Genomic DNA, 9589 nt, shown 5'->3' with positions numbered 1-9589 from the left:
AGATGGGGTTTATATCATATTGCTTGAGTTTATCCCTCTACAGCATGTCATCTTTCTTAATGTGTTACTCTGTTCTTATGAACTTAATACTCTAGATGCATGCTGGATAGCGGTCGATGTGTGGAGTAATAGTAGTAGATGCAGGCAGGAGTCGGTCTACTTGTCACGGACGTGATGCCTATATACATGATCATGCCTAGATAATCTCATAATTATTCGCTTTTCTATCAATTGCTCGACAGTAATATGCTCACCCACCGTAATACTTATGCTATCTTGAGAGAAGCCTCTAGTGAAACCTATTTCCCCCGGGTCTATCTTTTATCATATAAGCTTTCAATCTACTTTTATTTACATCTTTACTTTTTGCATCTATATTATAAAATACCAAAAATATATTTATCTTATCATATTATCTCTATCAGATCTCACTTTCACAAGTGGACGTGAAGGGATTGACAACCCCTTTATCGTGTTGGTTGCGAGTTCTTTGTTTGTTTGTGTCGGTTCGTGGGACTTGTGAGGAGCCTCCTACTGGATTGATACATTGGTTCTCAAAAACCGAGGGAAATACTTATGCTACTGTGCTGCATCACCTTTCCCTCTTCAAGGAAAACCAACGCAAGCTCAAGAAGTAGCAAGAAGGATTTCTGGCGCCATTGCCGGGAGGTCTTCCCTCAAGTCAAGACATACCAAGTACCCATCACAAACTCATCTCCCACGCATTTACATTGTTTTCCATTTGCCTCTCGTTTTTCTCTCCCCCACTTCACCCTTGCCGTTTTATTCGTCCTCTCTTTCCCAATCTCCTCTCTTTTTCGCTTGCCTTTTTCTCTCCTCTCTTTTCCGCTTGCATTTTTCTGTTTGCTCGTGTGTTAGATCGTTTACCTAATCGTTATGGCCAGTCCTCCTATCCTTGTTATTACTCCCGAACATGAAATTCTTAATTTTAAGCCAAGGGAGGGAGAAAATTTAAAAGATGCTTCGCATAGAATTTGCAATGCTCAAAATAAATCCACTAGGAAGCTTTCTACTTCCGTTCTTCTTCGCAATTTTAATGTAGGCATTACTCCTTGGAATAGATGCGTTCTTGATACCGTAACCGGAGGGGATTTCTTGAGTAGCCATACATTTGATGCTTGTGATGCTATGTTAGATTTGTTTGGCCCACCACCTCTTTTGGTTAATGGAACTGTTTTAACTTTAGAACATGTGATGCAACGGCTTGAGATTGTTGAAAATAAAATTGCCACTGTTGAGTTGATTGAAAATTTGGATAAAAAGATTCATAATCAGATTACCAACGGATCTAGGGTTGGAGTTACTTTGAAAAATCTTAAAGAGAAAGAACCTATAGTTAATGAAAAAATAGATCTAGATTCTGCTAGAATCGCTAAACTTGAGGATATCATTACCAACTTAGGTTCCGCGTTTTCTTCCATGAAAAACACTCGAAAACCCCCTACCAAAACTGCCAAGTTTATTTATGTTCCTAAAAATAAGGGTGAATCTTCTAGTAAGGGAAACGCGGATCTCAAATCCATAAGTGTTCATCCCAATTGTCTCGCTATCATTAAGGAACCTTTTGCCACAAACGAATTTCTTGAATTTTTGCCTAAAGGTTTAATCATTGCCAAAAAGGGAGAAACCCCTAAAGATTATAGGTGCTCTATTGAGGAATCAAGTGTGAAAGATGGCACTACTTAGATCTATCTTCGCTTTTATGCCTAGCTAGGGGCGTTAAACTATAGCGCTAGTTGGGAGGCAACACAATCTTCTTTGTGTTCTTTGTTTTTGTTCCTGTTTAGTAATACATTTTGCATCTACTTTCTGTTTAGATGTGGTTTCATGATTTATTTAGTGTTTGTGCCAAGTAGAACCTATAGGATAACCTATGATATGAGTTGATTTGATTCTGCTGAAAAACAGAAACTCTGCGTTCACGAGAAAAAATTCAATAAACCAAAGAAACGGGCTTTTGCGTTGATTCTTTTTGCTTCTGATACATAGAAAAAGTGTTTAGGACTTCCTATTTTGTTAGGATTTTTAAGGTTCCAGAAGTAACCGAAAGTTACAGATTGCTACAGACTGTTCTGTTTTTGACAGATTCTGTTTTTCGTGTGTTGTTTGCTTATTTTGATGCATCTATGGCTAGTATGTAAGGGTATGAACCATAGAGAACTTGGAATACAGTAGGTTTCACACCAATATAAATAAATAATGAGTTCATTGCAGTACCTTATGTAGTGGTTTTTCTTTCTTGCACTAACAGAGCTTATGAGATTTCCTGCTGAGTTTTGTGTTGTGAAGTTTTCAAGTTTTGGGTAAAGATTTGATGGACTATGGAATAAGGAGTGGCAAAATCCTAAGCTTTGGGATGCCCAAGGCACCCCAAGATATTCAAGAATAGCCAAAATCCTGAGCTTGGGGATGCCCCCAGAAGGCATCCCCTCTTTCGTCTTCGTTCATTGGTAACTTTACTTGGAGCTATATTTTTATTCGCCACATGATATGTGTTTTGCTAGGAGCGTCGTGTATTATATTAGTCTTTGCTTTTTAGTTTACCACAATCATCCTTGCTTTAACACACCTTTTGGGAGAATCCTACTTGATTGAAATTTATTAGAATACTCTATGTGCTTCACTTATATCTTTTGAGCTAGATAGTTTTTGCTCTAGTGCTTCTCTTATATCTTTTAGAGCACGGCGGTGGATTAATTTTGAAGAAATTGTTGATCTCTCATGCTTCACTTATATTATTTTGAGAGTCTTTTAGAAAAGCATGGTATTTGCTATGGTTATAAATTGGTCCAAGAATGATGAGCATCCAAGTTGGGTATAATAAAAACTATCATAGGAAGTGAATTGGATGCTATGCTCAATTTGATACTTGATAATTGTTTTGAGATATGGAGGTAGTGATATTAAAGTCATGCTAGTTGGGTGATTATGAATTTAAAGAATGCTTGTGTTGAAGTTAGCAAGTCCCATAGCATCCACATATGGTTAAAGTTGTGTAACAAATTTGAATCATGAAGTGTATCTGGCTTGTGCATCCTTTTGAGTGGCGGTCAGGGACGAGCGATGGTCTTTTCCTACCAATCTATCCCTCTAGGAGCATGCGCGTAGTGCTTGGTTTTTGCTGACTTCTAATTTTTTGCAATAAGTATATGAGTTCTTATGACTAATGTTGAGTCCATGGATTATACGCACTTTTACCTTTCCACCATTGCTAGCCTCTTCGGTACCGTGCATTGCCCTTTCTCACCTTGAGAGTTGGTGCAGACTTAGCCGGTGCATCCAAACCCCGTGATATGATACGCTCTATCACACATAAACCTCCTTATATCTTCCTCAAAACATCCACCATACCTACCTATTATGGCATTTCCATAGCCATTCCGAGATATATTGCCATGCAACTTTCCACCGTTCTGTTCATCATCATCACGACATACATTACTTTTGTCATATTGCCATTGCATGATCATGTAGTTGACATCATATTTGTGGCAAAGCCACCATGCATAATTTTTCATACATGTCACTCTTGATTGATTGCACCATCCCGGTACACCGCCGGAGGCACATTCATATAGAGTCATGTCTTGTTCTAGTTTCAAGTTGTAATTCATATGTTGTAATCAATAAAAGTGTGATGATCATCATCATTATTAGAGCATTGTCCCAAAGAACAAAAAAGAAAGTCCAAAAGAAAAAAAAGAAAGGCCAAAGAAAAAAAGAAAAAAAAGAAAAAAAAGGGGCAAGTTACTATCTCTCTTTCCACACTTGTGCTTCAAAGTAGCACCATGTTCTTCATATAGTGAGCCTCATATTTTGTGCTTTAAAGTTGCACCATGTTTTTCATATAGTGAGTCTCATATGTTGTCGCTTTCATATACTAGTGGGAATTTTTCATTATAGAACTTGGCTTGTATATTCCTATGATGGGCTTCCTCAAATGCCCTAGGTCTTTATGAGCAAGCAAGTTGGATGCACACCCACTAGTTTCTTTTGTTGAGCTTTCATTCATTTATAGCTCTAGTGCATCCGTTGCATGGCAATCCCTACTCCTAATGTTGACATAAATTGATGGGCATCTCCATAGCCCGTTGATTATCCTCGTCAATGTGAGACTTTCTCCTTTTTGTCTTCTCCACACAATCCACAATCATTATTATATTCCACCCATAGTGCTATATCCATGGCTCACACTCATGTATTGCATGAAAGTTGAAAAAGTTTGAGATTATTTAAGTACCAAACAATTGCTTGGCTTGTCATCGGGGGTACAGAAGTTGGGAACATCTTTGTGTGATGAAAATGAAGCATAGCCTAACTATATGATTTTGTAGGGATGAACTTTCTTTAGCCATGTTATTTTGAGAAGACATTATTACTTTTATTAGTATGCTTGAAGTATTACTATTTCTATTATCAATATGAACTTTTATTTTGAATCATTTGGATCTGAACATTCATGCCACAATAAAGAGAAATACATTGAGAATTATGCTAGGTAGCATTCCACATCAAAAATTCAGTTTTTATCATATACCTACTCGAGGACGAGCAGGAATTAAGCTTGGGGATGCCTGATACGTCTCCAACGTATCTATAATTTTTTATTGTTCCATGTTATTATATTACCTGTTTTGGATGTTTATGGGCTTTATTTTACACATTTATATCATTTTTGAGACTAACCTAGTAACCAGAGGCCCAGCCCGTATTGCTGTTTTTTTGCCTATTTCAGTATTTCGAAGAAAAGGAATATCAAACGGAGTCCAAACGGAATGAAACCTTCGGGAGCATGATTTTTGGAACGAACATGATCCGGAGGACTTGGAGTCCATGTCAAGAAGCAATCGAGGCGGCCAGGAGATAGGAGGGCACCTCGAGCGGCCACCGACGTACTTCTTCCTCCTATATATGCCTACATACCCCGAAAACATCCAGGGAGCCACCGAAGAAATATTTCCGCCACTGTAACCTTCTATATCCGCGAGATCCCATCTTGGAGCCGTCGCCAGTGTTCTGCCGGAGGGAGAATCCACCACGGAGGGCTTCCACATCAACACCATAGCCCTTCCGATGAGTTGTGAGTAGTTTACCACAGACCTTCGGGTCCATAGTTATTAGCTAGATGGCTTCTTCTCTCTTTTTGCATCTCAATACAATGTTCTCCCCCTCTCTTGTGGAGATCTATTCAATGTAATCTCTTTTTGCGGTGTGTTTGTCGAGATCCAATGAATTGTGGGTTTATGATCAAGTTTATCTATGATAAATATTTGAATCTTCTCTGAATTCTTTTATGTATGATTGGGTTATCTTTGCAAGTCTCTTCGAATTATCGGTTTGGTTTGGCCTACTAGATTGATCTTTCTTGCCATGGGAGAAGTGCTTAGCTTTGGGTTCAATCTTGCGGTGTCTTTATCTAGTGACAGAAAGGGTTGCAAGGCACGTATTGTAATGTTGCCATCGAGGATAAAAAGATGGGGTTTATATCATATTGCTTGAGTTTATCCCTCTACATCATGTCATCTTTCTTAATGCGTTACTCTGTTCTTATGAACTTAATACTCTAGATGCATGCTGGATAGCGGTCGATGTGTGGAGTAATAGTAGTAGATGCAGGCAGGAGTCGGTCTACTTGTCACGGATGTGATGCCTATATACATGATCATGCCTAGATAATCTCATAATTATTCGCTTTTCTATCAATTGCTCGACAGTAATTTGCTCACCCACCGTAATACTTATGCTATCTTGAGGGAAGCCTCTAGTGAAACCTATGCCCCCCGGGTCTATCTTTTATCATATAAGATTTCAATCTACTTTTATTTGCATCTTTACTTTTTGCATCTATATTATAAAATACCAAATATATATTTATCTTATCATATTATCTCGATCAGATCTCACTTTCGCAAGTGGCGTTGGTTGCGAGTTCTTTGTTTGTTTGCGTAGGTTCGTGGGACTTGTGAGGAGCCTCCTACTGGATTGATACATTGGTTCTCAAAAACTGAGGGAAATACTTACGCTACTGTGCTGCATCACCCTTTCCTCTTCAAGGAAGACCAACGCAAGCTCAAGACGTAGCAGCAGGCATTGACCAGCCGCTTCACGAGCCCGAAGTAGTTGATGGGTATGGCTTCGGCAGGCCATAGCCGGATTATTAAATCCTTCATGGCTAGTTCAGCCGCTCTATGAAGTTCGACGAGCTGTTTTAGCTGGTCACTAAAGGGCACCGGATGTTCTGGCGTAAGGTATTGCGACCAAAACAGCTTCTCTGTGGAGCTCCCCTCTTCGGCTCAGAAGAACTCTGCAGCGTATGGAACGCTGTGCGGCAGATCCGCAAACGCCCCTGGAGAACTCCAAATCCGGCTCAGTAAGAGGAACCTTTTCTTCACATATTTGCTCTGCATAATAAAGGCCTTACCCGCCGCGATTTTTCTGGCCTCCTGGACTTCCTGGAGGGTGCCCTGGGCTTCAACTCGGGCATCGTGTGCGCTTTGGTGGACCTTGGCAAGTTCGGATTCTTGATCCGCGATGTTGCGCTCCAAGGACTCACATTTCTTCATGGCATCCTAGAGCTCCCACTGGACCTCGACGACCCTGGCATCATGCTTTTCTCGGGCGGCTTGTTCCTTGGCCGCTCTCTCCTTGGCTTCGGCCATCGCCTTCTTGAGGATCTCCACCTCGGTCATCACTCCTAATAAATATCATGGCACTTTAGTTAGCACAAATCATTCGTCCTTCCTGAATATAGACAAGGTTATTGCATACCTTGATTGTCTTCCAGCTGTTTCTTCAGACGGCCGAGCTCTTTCTCGGTCCGCTCCAGACTCTGCTTCAGTCCGAAGACCTCAGCAGCATGAGAGGTCGCAGCCAGCAGCAACGCCTGCTTATTCATATATACATGTCAGGTTGGTCTCCTGTGAAAATTATTTGATCCTCTATTCGGCTTCTCTTTTCGAACACCGGACAGATTCTCAGGGCTACTGTTTATACTGTGACATTCTTTTTACATAATTGTGTTGCTTACCTCAAAGCCTGTTAGAAGGCTTGTGTAGGCTTCGGTCAGTCCGCTCTTCGCAGACTGAATCCTCTCAACCACCGTACCCATACGGGTACGGTGTTCCTCAACAATGGAAGTGCCTTGTAGCGCTTGCAGCAAATTATCCGGTGCCTCTGGATGGACAGAGGTCACCAGTGGAATAGGCGCACCTCCTTCTTTTGAAAAGGGTTGCTTGCCTGATTCCGGAGCCGTATAAGTCACCGGAATTATGTTCGGCTGGGGGCTGAATTGGATATGGCTCCCATCGCCAGTATCCATGGGGATTCGCTCCCCCATGTGTCCGGCGGCCAAGGTTTCACCCTCTGGCGCCGCTTTGATAGCCTCCCGCATCTCTCCCTGGCCTGGAGTCCTTCGGGACAACGCCTTTGTGTCATCTGTGGCCTTGGGAGAGGAGGCCGTCGGAGGGGACCCACTGTCCATCACCTTTGGGTCCAGCGAATTCCCTGATGATGAGGATTGCTGGAGGACCGGACGGGCCGGGCTGCAGCACATGATTTGACATGTTAAAACCATGAAGGAAAAAGGCCGGACATATAAGTTCATCTTTGAGTACTTATGATACGGCCAGGGGCTTATCTCTGGGGCGCCATTCCGAGCTACTGTCGGTGTCCGCTGTGGAGTTGTCTAGGAGGGAAGCCTTCCCCTTCTTGGACGCTTCGGCCTCCAGTCGCGTGGTGGCCGTCCTTTTCTTTCCCACCCCCTCAGGGGGGGATGGCTTTCTTCTTCGTCCTCTTCGTTCCTCGTCGTCCTCGGCGGCGGAGGAATGAGTCTCGGTATCTCCGGGCGTCATGTTTGAAGTGCCCTTATGACGGGGACCACCTCTGGTCCCCTTGGCCTTCTTCTCCGGCGCTTGATAGGGCGCCAGAACCAGCATCTTCATCAGAAGTGGAATTGCTGGGTCTTCGGGCAGCGGAGCTGGACAGTGAATCCGCTCTGCCTTCTTTGTCCATCCCTGAGAGAATCAGTAGGGATACTTAGGCGTCTTCCTCAAGTATGCAAGTAAAGGATACACCTTGAAAACATGAAAAAACTTATCGGACTGGCGGGATGGGTCAAGTCGTGCCCATGGTCCTCGGCCATATCTGGCCACGTCTTGTTGGATTTGAAAAGCACCTTCCAGATGTCTTCGTGCGTAGTGGAGGCGGTCGAGAGCATGATGCAGATCCACTCGCACCAGCGTCGCCCAAAGCCAAGGTGATGCAGGACTTGGAGGAGGAAGGGCCAGGAAATAGTGTCGAATGCCTTGGCGATGTCAAGCTTCAGGAGAAGGCGGTGGAGCTTGAGGTTATGTAGCAACCGTGCCATTTGCTGGACGAGGAGGGAGTTGTCGTGGACGCTCCGGCCGGCGATGAATGTGCTCTGGTTGGAGGGGATCAGCTTGCCGAGGTGGGGGGCAAGCCGTAGGGAGAGTACTTTGGCAAAGAGCTTGGCGATGACGTGGATGAGGCTGATCGGTCGGAAATCCGACAAGGCTGAGGCATCGGGGGTCTTGGGGATGAGCATGAGGAGTGCCTCGTTAAGCTTGCCAAAGCTCATGCCGTTCATGGAGTGGAGCTTGTCGAAGGCTGCGCAATGATGGGCCAACACGCACGTAGCCCAAACTAACAAAATGCAACTAGACAGCTGTAAGAGACTTGGTCAACAAATGAGGTATCGTGTTGACATACGTGACAATGTAGAGTAGCCCCACAACATACACCCACATACAGCCTCTGCTCTTTGGCCGGAGTTGTAGTTAGTGGTTGATTATAAGTGTCCCACATGCATACAGCCTCCTACGCTACCCTACCCCGCTGCTTTGCGTGCCATGGAAATCATTGATCGATCGCTCCCATCCCATTACGTATCTAGCAAGACATATTTCAGATTTCTCAGGCTAAAACTACAAGATTTTGCAAGCTGTTTTGTTTGTCAGAGTTACTATGGTTTAACTTATGCATGAACAGTCCCGCTTCTACACAACACAGAGTTGCACAATATTATACTATCCCCTCCGTCCCGTAATATAAGAGAGTTATATTATGGTGCGAAGGGAGTTTATTTTTTGTTGCAACAAGTTAATCTCATATTATCCGTTTCTTTGCAGGCATATCCCACTGAGTCGAACGTGGTTGATCTGTCCATTTCGCCTGTTTATGAGAGAAGACGTGGTCACATGGTAGGGTTTTTTTTTTTTGAATTTTCACCGGAGGGAGTTTTCCCCACCTGAATCTTTTATATATACTCCCAAAGTCCAGATGATACAGCATTCACACATACAAGTCGAGGTAGAGGGAGAGGGAACGGGGGAGCGAAACCCAGAGGGAAGGGCTCAGTAGGGGTTGGTAAGACAACCAGCCAAACATCTACCGCTTGCTTCAAGGAGCGGGAAAGTCGCACGCACCAAAGCACCGCGTCATCTCTCCAAGACCTGAGCAGCCTGGATAGCGACGAGGGCATCCCTTGGAAGACCACCGCATTTCGGTGCTTCCAGAGTTGGCAGCAGCAGAGCAACAGGAAGGTTGGGCC

The sequence above is a fragment of the Triticum dicoccoides genome, chromosome 2B (genome assembly GCF_002162155.2).
Source record: "Triticum dicoccoides isolate Atlit2015 ecotype Zavitan chromosome 2B, WEW_v2.0, whole genome shotgun sequence".
Classification (NCBI taxonomy): domain Eukaryota; kingdom Viridiplantae; phylum Streptophyta; class Magnoliopsida; order Poales; family Poaceae; genus Triticum; species Triticum dicoccoides.
This window is presented reverse-complemented; position numbering follows the sequence as displayed.